This window comes from Stegodyphus dumicola, chromosome X1 (assembly GCF_044657685.1).
Source record: "Stegodyphus dumicola isolate Sdum_Otavi_A_Nest chromosome X1, ASM4465768v1".
NCBI lineage: Eukaryota > Metazoa > Arthropoda > Arachnida > Araneae > Eresidae > Stegodyphus > Stegodyphus dumicola.
Window position 1 is genome coordinate 52,133,285 of NC_140780.1, and position 18,497 is coordinate 52,151,781.

Below are 18,497 nucleotides of genomic sequence, written 5' to 3' on the forward strand. Positions count from 1 at the left end.
AGAATAAAGGAAATATATGCTATCAATAACAGAGAGTATAATGTTTATCAGGATTTTAGAAATGCACATGTTTGATAACTTTTAAATGTTTTGAAACTTATTAGCTAAATGATAATAATCTACTTAATATGAAATAATATTCTACAATATAAAATTATTGAGGAGTGTTAATTAAAATCCTTGGGTTTACTAAGAAAATAAATTACATAAGCATTATACAAATCTCATTTCAAATTTATGGAAAGATACATTTTTATAACATTATGAAAGCTGAGTTATTATTCAAAACTAATCCTACTTTAGAAAATTCTCAATACACAGTTTTATAGTTTTACATATATGTAACAATTATCAGTACGATCTCATAAAAGTAACATAACCTTCTCATTTGTGGTGTCAAAAATCAAGATCCGAAAGAGATTAAAATGGCCTACTGACAACTACTAATTGTTTTTATAAACTGTATTAATCTATTACATGAGAAATTTGCAATATTTTCACATGATGATTTTAAAATAGCATAATAATATACTGGTAAAGTAAAATGGAGAAAAGAATACTCTTTTTTCAACAGTGGCGTAGCTAGGGTGGGGCAAGGGGGGACATCTGTTCCCGGGCGCAGTATCCAAGGGGCGCCAAACTAATGCTACGAAATTTTTTAATGAAATGTTTTCCATTCTTGGCACACAGAAAGGGGCGCAAATTCTTCAGTTGTCCCCGGGCGCTGGAAACTCTAGCTACGCCCCTGTTTTTCAAACAATTTCATGACAACATATCCTTTATAAGAAGAAACAGGGTATTTTACATCAATAGGTAAAAAATTACAATCCCTTTTCACATGAAGTTTTAAGCACTATAATTAGATAAAATATTAACAGATGACTTCAAGAATAATATCAAAATCTAAAATCCCAACAAACACTGTAATTCGCTTCTAAATACTACTGCAAATGAATTCAACTAGTTATCCTTTTTCAGATCCTGATTTTTGACAAAACACAAATGAGAATGTTATGCGCCAAAGATGTAATTTATTATGAAAACCAGAGAGAAATTTAATTAACATATTCTTCTCTGTTTACTATTATACAATTCGGAACTTAATTCCAATTAAATTTTTCGAATGTTTCAGGTGATACATAAAAAATATTAAGCAGAAAATTATTCGTAAAGTAAAATTATTCGTAAAGTAGACGAATTCATAAAAAATGTTTCTACAAATGAAATTGATCAGAAAAAAAGAAATCACGACACATGTAGAATATATAAACATAAATTATAGAATAATTGATTAAGTTATTTACAATTTTAGGCTGAAATTTCAATAATTCAATTAAGTAACTTATTCTTAGCTCAGGTGGCAATCCACTAAAATGTAAGTCTTCGAACAAAAGCTGTTAGTTCAGAACAGAATACAACTGTTTATCTCCCCTAAATAACTTTATAAACTGCTTAACAGATAATGCAAACGTATCCAGTCTGCTTCGGAACATTCTTCTTTGAACTGAATTACGATGATGTATTCAGTTTAAAAGATACATCGCTGAACATTCATCCGACGCCATTACTTTTCGATCGCAAGATTTTTAAACGGTTGCACATAAGCAGCCGAAAACCAGACGATAGTTACGCCGCACGAAATGGTTTCGATCGGTGCTCGAGGATTGCAAATTGTCGCTCCGCACGAAAAAACCCGTCATATGTGACGTCATTCTCGTATCGAGATCTCGTCGCACGCAAGAAGGATACGTCCCTTGGAAAGGCTTGTTTGTGTGTTGGATGTTAGTTAAGAAGTATGTCGTTATTTTGTGGTTTACCCGGTAAAATGGCTGAATGTGTAAGATTAATTTAAAGTTTCTGTGCGATTTGGAATGAAAAGGAAAAAAAGCTTAATCGACTGGTGTGTAAAGGAAGGTTTACTTAGTAGCCATTATAAGTGTCCTGTTTGTAGGTGTGTGTGTGTGTGTGTGTGTATTTAATTATGGCAAAGCACACTAGGGCTATCTGCCTAAGGGGAGGGATGCCTTCGTGGAGGACTTTCTAAGGGAAACTGGCTCGTATACACGTTACACATGGGAAAAACCACGAAAACACGCCTGCAGCCAGCCCGTTCGCCCTGTTTGTAGGAAGGAAATGGCTATCCGCGATTCAATTCACGTATAGGTGGCGCTTTCACACATTAATGTGGCGGATAAAAACCGGTATTTTGATTTGTGATCTGACTTCGTACATTAAAAAATGGAGTTGCTTAGCTTTTCCGAAATGTTTGATTTCGTTCAAGGAAGCGTAAATTCTCACTGTGTTACTGAAGCAGAGCGAATTTTAAAAAGAGGATTATTTGGTAATGCACGGAATTTTACTTGAAAAATCCAATTTACAAATTTTGGTTTCCTATTTAAGGATAAGTTGTATAGCGTCTGATCGCATAAAATCGAAGGACATTTCATTGTTAAAAAGGAGAAGTAAAATTTTTAAAAAAAAATTTTCTTGTTCATATAAAGGCTGGCTGTTGTAGGAAATTGTGTTACTGTCTTATTGTATTGCGACAGGTAGCTGATTTTAACGTTCACTGATTGTAAACAAATGATGTGAAGCGTGAAAAATGAAGTACTTTAAAGAAAGTACAACATCAGAGCCTTATCAGATTTCCATATCTGAAACTAATCTCATAACTGTTTCTCCTAAACATTTTTATTACCTTCCATATCCTTATTTATGTATATGTGCCCCATTACTGGCAAGTGCCTGATTCACCAAAAAACGGTACAGCTCTGTGTTGTACAGATTTAATTAGATTAAATTAAAAATTTTTTTAAAGTATGCATTGTAAATTATAATATCTTAATATTATTTTAATTAAATAAAAAACTGAATCACATAGATATTAAAATAGAAGACTATCGAAAATGCATATATCTCATGTTACCTCATCTTTACATGAAAACATATTTTCCAAATCTTCATCTTTGCTCTGTAGAATCATATAAAAATATATCCAAATCCCCAATTTAAAACATAGTTCTGATTTCATTCTATATTTGCAGAAATTTATGGCTAGCAAAGAGTCATCATTGATTTTTTTCGCGCTTCTATAAAGTTCATCCATCTGCAGTATTTTCTTGGCGATAATCGCTTCATTCTTAAAAATAATTTTAAAATTTCTCTTCAATTATTATATATTAATTATTACTGCAATCATTAAAGACAGTATGCAATAAGTGTTTACTCCCCATATGTGTTAATTAAATAAAGGAACTTATGAAGTTACACATAAACAGCAGAGTTTTATTCAGTTTACCGTATGAGCTACTAACAGTACTTAAGCATTGCTGTGAAGGTATAGTATAGTGCAGCAGTTCTCAACTTTTTGACTAACGCGTACCATCTAAACAAAAATTGAAAATCTTAGTACCACCACTATATTTTACAACGATTATTTTTCAATTTCTAAAGAAAAATATATATTTAAAAAAAAAATGAAAGCTTTCAGACTTTGTATTCCGCTCAAAGGGATTTTTTTAACGTTTTGTGGGTTACCTTTATTTATTAAATATCATGTTCTTCGCACTTAAAACACATAAAATTCAATTCAATAGCAATATTGCAAAATATTTGAAAACAGCAAGACAGCATACCTTTAGAATTTCCGATACACAGTCTCGCGCGCTGGAGATTATTATTATTATTTTTTTTTTTTTCCGTACAGTGTTGCCATTGAAATTGTTGAGTTTGTTGGTCAAAAATACGTTAAAGTTTTGTAAAATTTGAAATAGATAATAAAACAAATTCGAAATTCAAAATGCGGGTTTCCAAGTGGCCATGTTCGGTTGGAAGAGAACGTTATTAAAACTAAGAAATGCAAAGCAACAATAATACAAAATACCTACTATTAAGTGACAGCGAACCGACGTAAAAAATGATTCTCATTGAAAATAGAGCAATATGAGGCCTGAAATGGCGACATAATGTGCTGACATGCTAATAAATCGATAAATTCTAAGAGAATTAATGAGATACAATTATCTTTTTTTATAGGAAACTTATTTTTATTTCCTATTAAATAAAGCATCCATTTGTATCATTCCTTTCAAAAATGTAATTTATGGCAAGTTTTGTTATGTCTACGGCTAAAAGAATATTTGTGAAAAGTACAACATGGAAGAACCATGAAGACTGCCATGCAGACAGATCGTTCGCCTCTTGCTAAGGTCCGTAAGCGGCTTTGAACAAAGCTCAGATCTCATAAATTTACGAGTGTTAGAGAAAAAACTCAATCAGGATGTTGGAGTTTTAATTTTCGAATTTAATAGTTTAAAATAATTTTGTTCTTTGCGTACCACCTATTTTTCTCTTGCGTACCACCACCGGTTGAGAACCCCTGGTATAGTGTATATTCTCAGAAGTGAGTAATACAGATTTTAACTAATTCAGCTTTGGTAATAATAATTGTTTTATGAACTGGAATTATTAATTCACGCAAATTTGTTATGCTTTTGCATAACAAACTGTGTAAAACTATTAAATTTAATCTCTAATTGTTACGAGAACAGAAAAATACGTTTAGGAAATCCAGAAATATTTAAAACAAGCGATTCACATTAATCATCAAAATGAAACAAATTATACGATATTTTTACCTTAATTAAACTATTTAAATATATTGAAGCTGCGCAGTGTATGAAAGTTATTTAAAATTTATACCTTAAAAATCTCATAAAATTGTAATTTTTCAATGGAGAAATAATGATGAGCCCGTTTTGTATAATAATAAACTAAACATAAATATGTATTTTCTGTAATTTAGTTTCCATTACCAAGTTTTCCGGTTACTGATTTTTGTACCCATAACTATTTGTTCAGTGTTACAGATTAATTAACAAATTGCTAATTTGAAAACTAAGATTGAAGTTAACTAATTTTCAAACTAGGATTGCGTTGATTTACGAAAGCTCTTAATTCAAAACGAAACATTTTGTTATATAACAAAATATTCAAATAGGCAAATGTCCTATAAATGTAGTACTAAAACGTTTTTCTTTCATCCAAGCATCAAAATAATTTAGCTCTTTTTCTGGAAGAAAAGCAATTAAGGAAGAGAAAAGTGGAGAACAGAAAACAGTATAAAAGCTAAACAATTAAAAAAATATTTCGAGCCAAATAGAATTTTTTAAAAATATTTTTCTGTTTAGAATAAGGAAAAAGTATTAAATTAAGAAGTACAGTTATTTTTATAAGAAATATGGTTATTATAAATATTGCAAGTCAAAGAGTTTTTTTTTTTTTTTTTTTGAAATATTTCTATTTTGAAAGGGGGAGGAGGTGTTAAATTAAGAAATACAGTTAAATTTTTAATAAGCCGTAATAAGAACTCAGATTTTTAATACAATTTAGAAATTTTAGAAAATTATGAAGTGTCTTTAAATATTAAATTCTAAAGAATGAAAGCAAAATTATGTACCTTCTAGACAGGTAATACTCACAAATATTTGCAATTTGATACCCTTAGAAAATGACGATATGAACACTTTTGCATCATATAATCTACGTTCTGCATGTTCTGTACACTATAATTCATGCATATATGTAATAAACATAAATGGGTTAGTTATATAAGCTTAATAAGGTGAGATGCAACTTTAGTACAATGAGAAAATTTCAAATGATTATGTCGAATATTTTCAATAACTTAAAAATTGCGGATTTTACGGTAATATTTTAATACCTTGAAGAGTGTAATTCCTTACCGGATAACTAAAAACATTGTTGTAGTTAGCTGTTCACTAAAATAGGAATACATCACGCTTATCGTTTAGAAAGTAATCCTGTATTGCGTGACATGCATTTGCAACTTTAGTGACATTACATTCATGGCACGTTATTATGTTACATTCTTGTTAGTCTATGGTGGCAAATTAAAGTGGCAATGTGTCGTTGTAGGAATGTCGCAGTGTAACTTCACAAAAATATTACAGTGTAACTTCACAACAACGTCGCAGCGTGACTATACATCAGTGTCACAGAGTGACTTCACAACAATGCCCCAATGTGACTTCACATCAACGTCGTCATGTGATGTCACAAAAAGTGGACATTAAGTCTTGCCTACAATGTAACTGCGACATTGAGATCGTCGCACTGTGACACGTTTGCAGTGTCACAACGACATCGCCGTGCTGTTGTGGAAAAACATTGTTGTATTTACGTGTTCACTAAAATGGGAGTACATCACGCTAATAATTTCGAAAGTAATCCTGGGTTGCGTGACATTCGTTTGCATCTTTCGTGACTTTACCTCCATGGCACTTTATTATGTTACATTCATGTCACTCAGTGGAGTTACATTAAAGTCGCAATATGTCGTTGCATGAATGTCGCAGTGTGACTTCACAACAGTATCACAATGTAACTAAACAACAACATCTCAGCGTGACTACTCTTCAACGTCACAGTTGACTTCAATGTCACATTGTGACTTCATATCAACGTCCCAATGTGACTTCACATCAACGTCGAAATGTGACGTCGCAAAAAGCGGACATTAAGCCATACCTACAATGTTACTGCGACACTGAGATCGTCACTGTGTGACACGTTTTCAGTGTCACAGCGACGTCATCATGCTGTTAGAGTTACAACTCAAACAGCAACGGACGCGTAGTTTACGATTTAGCCAACTTGCCTGTATTACGCATAGCGAAAATCCAACACGCATAGCAAAAATCCAAAAACTCCAACAGGATATAGGTCTCCTCTGACCATAATCCAGTCAGAGTTCTCCTGGACATCAGCTATTATATTACACCAGTCAAAAGAGCCATTGTTACTGACTGGCCTAAGTTTGCAGAAGCTCTAAATGGCATACATTACACACTGCCAACAGTGCATAATGAGAGTGACATTGATAGTTTAGTTAAGGACTTTACGGATTTAATATTACATACCCACAGAAATGCCTGCAAAATTATCAAACATTCCAAATCCAAAAGAAATATGGAACTTAAATATCTAATTAAAAGACGAAATGCTGCAAGAAGACAATACCAAAGCACTTAATTTCCTGTTGACAAGCAACTGCTCGATAGATTGAATGATGCCGTCAGGTATCTAACAAATTTTAAGCCACAACTAAACTGGACTAATTATCAAAGTCTGCTTTCTACGGATGATAATTCCATCTGGAGAGCATGACCTAGATATAGGAAATGCTACAATAATATTCCGCCCCTTAAAGGCTGACAGAATCAATTATACCGAAACTGAGAAAGCAGAACTCTTAGCTTCGCATTTCGAATCTCGGTTTGTAGAGACATTAGGTTATTTTTTAAAGCAAAAGAGATTAAAAAATTAGCTACGCCTTCGCCGGGAATCGAACCACGGACCTCTGAAATACCCGTACGAATGTGAAGAGAAAAAAAAAAACCTAACAATATGTTTCAATTTTTAAAGTAGAATGGGTTTTATTCCTTGATCTGAAGTGGTTGTAATTCATTTTAAAGCACTTTTATATTTTGAAATTTTACTTGGTTTTGAATTTTACTTGACATTGTGAATTTTATTCACCCTTTGGACGCTACAATAAAAACTAATCCTTTATTATTTTATTACTTTTAGAATTATGTTATTTCCCATTTTTCTCATTACATAATGACATTTTCATCAACATATTGTTACGAAATGTACAGGCGCGGTGAGATAGCTTCCCCGCAAAGCGGTTTTAGGATTGCCATAAAATGGCAAGGGAAGACAGGGTTGCCACATTTGGCGACAAAATTGGGCGATATGCCATGAAAGGATGGAGAACCTTCTGGAACGAATTCTTACCGGTTTAGCCCAGAATGTTCTCGAACACAAGCCGAAAGCTCTATAAACCCTGCTGGTCCGCAGTCAGGAGTCTGTGCCTCGTCGAGAGGGCGAGTGAGAGTGTACCTCAAGAGTGCGAGATAGTGCCTCGTCGAGAGGGCGAGAGGGAGTGTCTCATCAAGAGTGCGAGTTAGTTAGTATCGAGAGTGTGCCTCGTCGAGAGGGCGAGTCAGAGTGCCTCGTCTGGACTGCGAGATAGTCAGTATCGAGTTGGTGTCTCGTCTAGCGAGTCAATCCCTGCGGAGTCGATCGAGTTGACAGCGGGCAGCAAGTGCCGAGTGGGTCGTCGAGTGCACCGAAAGAGTCTCGTAGTGTATCGCGGTTAGTGCATCGTCGAGAGAGCATGTTGAGCTCCGGGAACGACTGAACCAAAGAGTCGGGAGCTGTGCTCTGTGTGTTGTCGAGTGCATCGCGAGTTGTAGCCTGGAGAGTCTCGAGAGTACGTGGAGTTCCGAGAACGACCAAGCAGAGTCGGGAGCTGTACTCTGGTGCTTTTCAGTGAAGCTGTCTCCCCCGTGATAGCCTGATAACCTGAAAGCTGTGCTGATTGTTCCAGCGTGTTTATTGTAGATCTTTGAAGACTGTAAAAGTGATTTTGGAGCTGTCCTGATTAATATTCGCTAAATAAAGTGGGTTTCGTTATGCCATCAAGTGCTGTCATTGTTATTCACTCCAAATCTATAAACCCCGTATGAATGTGAAGGAAGTAAATAATGTAACAATATATAGCATTGTTCTAATGTAGGCATTTTGACACAAATCTGACTTTTTCTGAAATAACATACCATTCTTTTTATATATATATTTCGATTCTACGAGTCAAATTACGCCAAACTACCAAGGTCTGTAAAAATTAGCTCTCAAAATTTTAGCTCCTCAATGTTAATTGAGTTTGGTATATATTTATTAATCTCTTTTTTTTAATTAAACTTATTTGATTCCTTCTTTCACATTTCATTTTTAAATTCATTCAAATTTCATTTTTAAATAATTTATATAAATTTTTCTAAAAAAAATTTGAATCATAATCTGTAAAATTTTTACCATCATCTTAAAGTAGACATATTTCTAAGCATACCTGCAAAAAATTTGTTTTTAATTCAAAATTTTCGAAGATATACGTGAATTTATATATTTTTGCATTTTGAAATTTGGCATATTTGTTGAAAGTGATAAAACATCAAATGTGGTTTAGACAATTTGCTAAAATTATTTGGAAGTAGGAACAATGGGACTTTTTTTCTGCTCATGCACAATGTAAAAAGTTAGGAACGAGGTGCCTTTTTTTCTGCTCCGGCATAATAGAAGGGAAAGGAAAATTGGTTGCCATATACTAAGAAGTTATCCAGGTGTATTTTTCTTGGTGCAAACTGGAAGAATTGCGACAATATAAATTTTTGAATTTCTCCGTAAATTTCTCACCAAATTTTACAAAATTTAATATCTAGGCATAATTTGAGTGGTAGAATCGAATTATGGAAAAAATGGGTTCATTTCAGAAAAAGTCCGATTTTGTGTCAAAATACCTATCAAAATCGTAAAAACAATCTTGTATTTAGTGTATACGCTAAATACAAGGTTGTTTTTACGATTTTGATTGTCACATTAGCATGTTTCTCTTCTAGTCTAAAATACCTCTGTTAAAACAATGCTATGTATAAATCTAATATATATCCTAAGTCGAGCTTTCGAGACATAAAAAATGCAACTTGAATTTTGTCAATTGGATCAGTAGAACAGGAGATTTATAACTGTCCCACTTTTTTTTTTTTTCTTTTTTTTTTTAGTGTACATTAGAACTGAATAATTACTTATAATTTTGTCTAACTGCTTATAGTCAGCTGAACTTCCTGATTCTTTTCAAATTATTTGGTGTTTTCAAAATGCTTTGTTAAAAATGAAATAATGAAATTTTTGCAGTTGAATAAAACATCGGGATGTATTAAAAAAACGGGTATTGGCTGGTGGAGGAGGAAGATGGCGTTCTGTGTATTCTTTTGTTGGCATTCTGTTGAAATTATGTTGTCAGATTTATAGCTGCAGTTTAAATTTCATGTAATGTGTATAAAAATATTTGTGGAATGCCATCACTAAATGCATACTTTTCTTTGTTCAATCAATATGATTAAATTGTCACTCTGCTTGCAAATATGAATGTGACTCTTTTCTATTGAAAATTATTCCTCATAATTGATGTCTATGTGATGCATAATGTAATTTCCGTTCTTTATTTAAATGTTTATAGGGTTGTGAAGTGCAGTGTACCTTTAACATTATGGATTTGCGAGATGATCTCCTTTTGCATTTCTGCTTATTAATTTTCAGCTTGATTTCAGCTGAATACTGTGAAAAGTTATAAAATTTATTTTTCAATTAACTTCTTCATTAGGTAGCTCTAGGTACTTCGAAAATCTTTCTGTGTGCTCTATCATCGTATCATTAATGACCTTTCATAGCAATGAAAAAGACTGAAAATAATTTTTTATATTTCGGTATATAAATGACTATGAAAGCCAGAATGAAAAAGATACAGAACAACGGTCGCTGAAAATTCGATCATGAGCTATCAATAGGTTACCGCAGCGTTTTTGGTAGCTCACGTAAAAATAGTTTCCTTTTAAGCTAATACTAAAAACCAATATAATAAATATACCCGGTTACATAATAAATTCAAATCATAGTTCGCGACACAAGTGATGAATAGCGCTGTAACGATAAATTGCCTTCAAATTAAAACTATTCAGTTGTATCAGGAATTATACAGAAGTTAAACGAAAACCTGTTGTTCCATGAAAATTCATCAGGAAATGAAGATCAGCTTCAGTAGAAACTTTCATCTTTGAAGCTTTCAAATTATTCATCGTCATTAGTATAATGCTTAAATTGCTAATAAATGAATTAAACAAACATTGCATAATCCTACTTTAAAATGCTTTATATAGGCAGGTACATATCAAATAACTTTAAATTTTAGAACATAGCACATGTTTATAGAGGTTAGTCATAATCATATCAGGCTATATTAATACGATACAGGATGTTATTATTTACGCTGTATTGTTATGTAGAATATTTTATGCAAAGAAGTTGTAAGAAAAGCAGTCATATAAGCTTGACTTTAAGAACTAGGGAGATTCCTCAGTGGATTTGGGCGAAAGAGTACACATGTATTTGAGTGAGGAAGGTATAAAATTTATACTTACCGCTCCATGAGAAGTAATGGATAGGCCCACCAGCGGCTGAGCGGTAAAGTCACTGAACACTGGTAATTCGGTCCGAGGTTTGAATCCCGCGAACGGGCTGGTTGCATGATGTTTCGTGATTTTCCCCATGTGTAACGTGTATACGAGCTAGTTCCCTTAGAAAGTCCTCCACGAAGGCATCCCTCCTCTTAGGCAGATAGCCTTAGTGTGCTTAGCCATAATTAAATACACTAAATACACACTATGAGGAGTAATGGAGGGAAAGAGAATCACGAGAAGGAGGTTGATGGGATCACCGGCGAGGGAAGAGGAAATTTGGGGTCGAAAGAGCATAGCCACCGGAAACTTTAATGTCAACGTGTAGGTGTGAAAACAAAGAAAGAAGAGTACAACACTTTATGAAAAACTCCTACAGAATATAACAGTACCTGTCAAAAAAATTTAGACATTATTTTAAAGGTATTATCAGGAACAATAAAATAATTAGAGCAAATTTTTCTTTGAAATCGATTTATTTAAAATCGCATAAATTTAAGTTGAGTTTTTTTTTTTTTTTTTTTTTTTTTTCCAGTCTACATTGTTAAGCATTTTAAAGTAAAATATGAAACACATTCATCTAACTCTTGATTTGTTTTTAAAGTTAATTAATTTATTTCGGCCTTGCCAAAGTATAGAGGATATATAGTATATCGAGAGAGAGAGGCTATACATATACTATATATAATTAACAAATTCAATTTTTATTTACAGTGAATCAGATTTATATTTTATTCATATTTAGGGAATAAGATTTTTTAAAAATATCTAAAATGCACAAATTAATAATTTACTTTGCAGATTATTTCTGTTTTTAAATATTTTGCCGTAGCATTTATAAAATCAAAATTTTAAGTATTAATTATTTTTAAAGAACTTTTAACAATAATTAAGCTTGTCCTTTTTTAGTATTAAATTATTTAATATTACAAAAATATTTATATTAAATTTATATTTTGTTATATGCATTTTCTTTAAATTAATATATTTAGATGAATAAATTAATGAAAAATTACAAATGAATATTGTGCAGGCTTCGAGAAAGGCAGATTTAGTCTCTTCTCATTTTAAAAGTAATGCTGATAAGCTATTAAGAAAGGTTAGTACAATCACGTCTAAATGCTGTCATACCACGACGTTTCACTAACGTCGATAAATTGCCAAGATGCGACGGCAAATATTTTGCGTCTTCTTTGCATTGGTAAGACGTCGGTAAAAGTCACCAGCACCTCATTGCAATTTATCGGACCAGTTTGCAAGTCTTTACTACGTCATGTGCTGCAATTATCGTCAACCACTTTTTTTTTAGTTCGGACGCAACTGTAGAAACTACTAGGCATTTTCTTCGGCGCAGGAGACATGGAAAATGTGCAGTGCCTTCGCCGAGACTAAAACTTTGGATCTTCCTATTACCAACCGGACCAGCTTCCAGTTATACAGCAATGGCGCGCGGGAAGGAAGGAGAAAAACTTCACAAAATATGAAGAAGTTAAAGCAAGAGAAAAAATAATATGAAACTTGTCATCAGGAGTAGAGATGAACCAAGTTAAAACAACAGCAATGAAAAAACAATTAGATCTCTACTAAGTAGGAAAAAGCACAGTAAATGTTTCAATGGAAAATTGAAAGATTAGAACATTAGAAACAGCCGAAAATGCTGTTTCTAATGGATTTCTAGTCCACCAGCAGCCGAGCGGTAAAGACGCTGAATCTTGGTGGTTTGGTCCGAGGTTCGAATTCCGCGAACGGGCTGGCTGCATGGACGTTTTCGTGGTTTTCCCCATGTGTGAGCCAGTTTCTCCTAGAAAGTTCTCTACGAAGGCATCCCTCCCTTTAGGCAGATAGCCCTCGCGTGATTTGCCGTAATTGAATAATCCAATCCAATTCTAATGAATTTCTAATACTAACTCATGTATTTTCGCAATTAATTGAAATTTTTCTCGTTTGTTGCTTCAGATAAAAAACAGTTGAAAGTGACTTCTATCAAATTCATGTGATAATATACTCTTAATTAATGCTAATTTTCTCATATATTATTTCTGATTTTGTAGAGACATTAGGTTAATTGGAAGCAGGAGAGATGAAAAATGAGCAACGCCCTCGCCGGGAATCGAACCACGGTCCTCTGGAATATGCGCCCAGCTTGCAGACCACTGCACTACGAATGCATGCTAAGAAGGAGGGAGAAGTACTTTATACTTTCATTTTGCAATTTAAGTGTAAGCGAATCTACTTTAATTAAAAGTTGTTGCTTAATTTAATTCAAATGCAAAAGAAGGAAAAAAAAAATTACTTCAGCTTAAGAGATAGCACTGCAAGTGCACTGCTTTTCAGTTCTTTGAATATTACTAATTTGATTACTAAATACTGCTTTTTGTCCTGTAATAGAAAATTTTTAGTTTTTCTTCAAAACATTGAATCATAAAACATAAAAGATAGCAAAAAATATTCACCTGTATTTTGAAATTCAATTAATTAAAACTCTGTTGAAGTATCGCGTATTAAATTTACTATGCATTAAGAAGGTATATATATGTATATATATACATATATGTGCATTCAAACTAAAGCCCGTTTTATTCTGCTTAGTACGAGCTTGAATCAAGGAAATGTTGTAATTTCTTCTGTTTAATCTGCAACCTATATTACGAGACATTAGGTTAATTTTAATTCTGAAAGCTATGATAAGCTGCCAAAGCTATGATACGCTTATAGTTTTTCGGACAGTGAACTGGTCATGACCAAGGTTGTACTTGTTGATTAACCGGTCACGTGACTCTGAAGAAAGAAAAGTGAAAAATTAAGCGCCAGGAGGTTTCATCGAGATTCTCACGTCCCAGAAGTGCGTGAACTCACCACAAGTTCATTAACAGTAGTTTTGGATGCAAATTTAAAAAAAGAGTGATTTCATGCAATAGGTTTCTGCCTGACGAACAAAGCCTATAAAAGGGGAAAACGGAAAACAAATATTATCAGCACATTTACAAAATGTCTCCAGCTTTTTACTTTCATAACAGAACAAACAGATGTCGAAATTTGTTTGCTGTGCTCCGAGAAGGAAATTTGTTTGTTATCAGGAAATGTAACTGTAGTTTTTAACATTTAGTAGAATATTCTATTTGCATCTTCCTTTATTCGAAAGTCAACCGTCCTCACTGAGCACAATAATTATATGAAAAGTAAATCCCTCAGTGGCCATGTGGATACGATAGCTGAATGATCATTTTTCGACCTGTTTTCCAACCTTTCCTATTTGTAACTTAAAAACGAGAAAATTTTTCTTAGATAGTCCTCCATGGAGCTATAGCGTCCCTAAGACAGATAACCCTTATGAGCCTTCTTGCCATATTCAATTAAACAAACAAATGAAACAAAAGATTTAAAAATTTAATAAAATTTCTTCCATTACTTGAAAGAAGGTATTTGAAAAATTGACTGTAGTGATACATACCATTTTGATCATAATTGACAAAACGTCATAAGAACAAAAATCCTTTGCTTTCTCTAGACAGTGCTTTGTTTCGAGAGAGCTGTAGATTTTCTCAGCATTTAGTGAAAATGCATATAGTTTATAAATACATCTTTTTTTAGCTTCAATTTTTGTGTTTCATTTGCAGCAAATAATAACATATTATTATATTTCCATTTCCTAAGTAAGTTTACTTCTCTAAGGTTTTGTCGCGCCGTTGTATATATATATATATATATATATATATTATACACACCCAACGAAATAAGGTGTCGCTCAGTGTGCCGAGTGGACAAGATTGTTGCACATTAGTAGTTCGCCCTCAGTTTGATTTGCCAAGCGAATGTTAGTGTCAGCCAGCTTTTCCTAATAGTCGAATAAAATTCCTAATAGTCGAATAAAAGCATTTCTTTCCCTAGGCAGATAGCGCTCTCATATTTTGCCGTATTCAACCAAAATAAATAAACCCACAGACAAACATACAGAAGTGTTATCTAGGTCAAAATTTTACATTTTGAGATCGAAATTTGAGCTCTAGTGCGTAAGGTAGGTTGACTCACAACGGCCAAGAGGGGAATAGCTATTTATCTATTTAAGAAGGATGCATTGAAGAGAGATTTCTATGGGAACTGGCCCCTACTAACGTTGCAAATGAGAGAAAAACCCATGCAGCTAATTTGTTCGCGGGGAGGAATTTCCAGTGTTCGCCGCTCTTATCTGTGTTGCCATTTCTGATCTCAGGAGCATAAGGATGGTACTTTTATAAGACAAAATACAAGAGTAACAGGCTAACGTGAAAAGTAATAATTAGTAAAATTCTAGCGTTGGCGTTAACAACAATAGAAAAGCTCGATAAAATTCGAGAGATAGAGTAGTGGTCTATCATCTTCAGCAGCAGGTATTTTCCATTCATTTTTTAATTTATTAAGAAACATAAATAACTTGAAAAATAAACTTGAAAAAACTTTTGATTTACTCAGTCCTCAATATTTCCTCTTAATTTACTCAATATAGGAGTTTCAACTCTATAATGTTGCTATTTAAAGCGACAATAGCAAATAGCCTGGCCGGATTAATTTTTCTTAAAGATGAGAAAAATTTTCTCTCCCTAAAAATTCATTGCGCATTTTATTTTTATTATCAATAATAAACAGAACCAAAATTTAATCAATTATTAACTTTCTTGAAAAATATTTGTCTCCGAAACGATTTCTGCATGCGGAATTTTCGATAGTCAAAGAATCATTACTCCTGATTACGTTACAGGTAACGTGTTCACGTATTTTTTAATAGTCATTCCGAAATTATCAGAAACGTTGAACATTACTTTAGTCAGGTACCGTTCGTGAATCTTTGTTTCATTTCATGGTGGGCCGATGGAGAATATTGTTTCATTCCTGAGAAAAACGAGAGCGTAGGAATCTCTAGCTCCAACTTCCTACTCATAGAGTCGTAAGTGGTTGTCATGCATCGGCAGCCTTTTATTGATCACCCCTGCAGATGTAGATCACGTTCTGGATCACGTTTCAAGTCGGAGGCTGGGAATTCGCAAGAAAATTTTCCCATGCTTGTCGACATTATATCCACAATCAGACTGCACTCGCCATTCGAGAGACTCTTTGAAAATTTCGGGAATATGAGAATCCAGGAAATCTTCATGACACGAGCAGAAGATCCTGGAAAAAAAAAAAAAAAAAAAAGAAAAGAAAAGACTGTGCACACAGTTCCAAAGTTAGCTTAGTGAAAAAGGAAGAAATTTTTTCTCTTGTGTTTTTCAGCTCTGCCAAGAGCATTTTTTTTTCTGTTCGCTCACTCACGAGCATTATTATCTCTCTGCGGAGGGATTCAGAATTATCTGTGCCAAAAGCATTTTCTGTTCGTTCTGTCAAGAACAACGTCATATATATCTCTAAAGAGAACCGGTAGCTGTCTCTCCACTACCGACAAAATACCTTGCTTGGAACGGCCAGAAGGGATCTAAGGACTACTTGTTTTTCTCAAGAACATTACCTGTGTTAGAAAAACCCACGGAAAAAATTAGCATCCGACTAACGGAGAGGAAACTTTTCAAAGACTTTGTAAATAATCTTCCTTTTTTTTTTTTTTTTTTTTTTTTTTTTTTTAAGACATGAACCAAGGAACACTTTATCTCGCAAATTAGTTGCATATAACCTTAGAATTTTAAATAAATTAAATATGCTACATCCTTTGCTTTGGGTCAACTCGTTACAGCTTGTTAGGCTATGTGTAAATGTAGTTGCAACTTAGTGGGATCGTCGAAAAAGAAGCAAATGAGACGTCGCCGAAAGTCTTATAGTGAAGTTCCAGCTCCAACAAAAGAAAGCGTCCGGAAGTGTCTGCAGAAACGTGCTAAAAAAGACACTCCCTTAGTTCAATGGGAAATGCATTAAGTCTCAGTGATCGGTTTTGTGAAAAAGCGTTTGCAGAAGAAAGTGCACCCTCTACTGCGCAGTAGATTTCGTTAAAGTGCAAAAGAATAGTGTGAGAAAAAAGAAGAGAAATCGCGATGATTGCGATCAAGTGCATTGCGATCAAGTGCATAAAAAATATCTGTGCCTATTTGTCTGGGAAACGTGGTAAATTTATTTGAGCATCTACTTTTGTAGAAATAATATTAATCTCCTTACGTAAAATGAGCATGCCGAATTTATATGTTAAATTTGATAAGTTACTAATAACCCTAAATGTTTTTTGAGGAACACAGTATTAAAACAGAATTTTCAACTTTAAACGAAGTAAGTGTTATTTTTTAAGCAAGTGTTTTTTTTTTTTTTTTTTTTTTTTTTTTTTGTCAATAAAGTGTTTTGGAAAATTTCACAGTGCTTTGAGCAATTATATCTGTTAAGCTGAAACAGATTAGTTAAGAATTTAACTTGATTAATTTCTTGAAATCTTTTGCTATCAGTGGGTATTATGTGTCATGCATACTATAAATTGCATTGTTATTTTATGTTATTGTTGTTATTTCTTAATTGTGAAAATTTTCAGAGTAGGCAGACCTTTACAAAACTGTTATTATTCCGTATTTTTTTTGTATGGTACTGAAATTTTTGGAATTTGCAAATTGTCATATTTTAGGAAAGGTAGAAAACAAAAATCTCATAAACTTCGTCTATTGAATTAAGGCTAGAGGTTCCCCTAATGCAAAAATACATGACCTTAAAAATTTCATTGTGCCGACCCCTCATTACAACGAAACATTCTTCGAGGTAACGCTAGAGTCGATTATCGAAACTCGAGTTGAACAACATAGGATCAAAGAAACCGAACAGCCAATAGACTGGAGAAGAGGAGGATCAGAGAATTTGAACTAGAACGGTTGAGGCTGACAAACTCCAATAATGGTAAAGAAAATTCTCAGAAAAATGTTCCGAAGTTTATAAGAGGATTGCCAAACAATACAGAAATACAATCCCGAATCCTCGGTATTTCTCTATATTTAGCAATGCTTGAGGGTCAGGTTTCAAAGCGAAAGTAAATGAAGGAGACTGGGTGTTACATTTAATGACTCTACTGCCGATTGACATTGTTTCTAATATTCTACAAGAGCTTGAAGAGGAGATGGATAATTAGACATATGTAAAGAAAATTCTTTTTAAACTTTTCAGGCTGAACCCAGGGGCTTTCTGTGGGCAGTTTTTTCAACATCAGTTGCGAGTATATACTCCATATAAAGATTTTGCTTTTGAGTTAAGTAATCACCTGAACGAGTCGTCGAAAGGGAATGAAACACGAGATTTGGACCCGTTAAAAGACTTGATGCTAATTTATCAAATTAAACATCACGTGAACGGTGAAGCTCGCAAACATTTCGTGGACGAATGGCGGAATATAATATCTTTTGTTGAACTAGTGAAGAAATTAGGTGAGTACGAAGCAGAACGAAGGTCCATAAAAAAACCCGACAG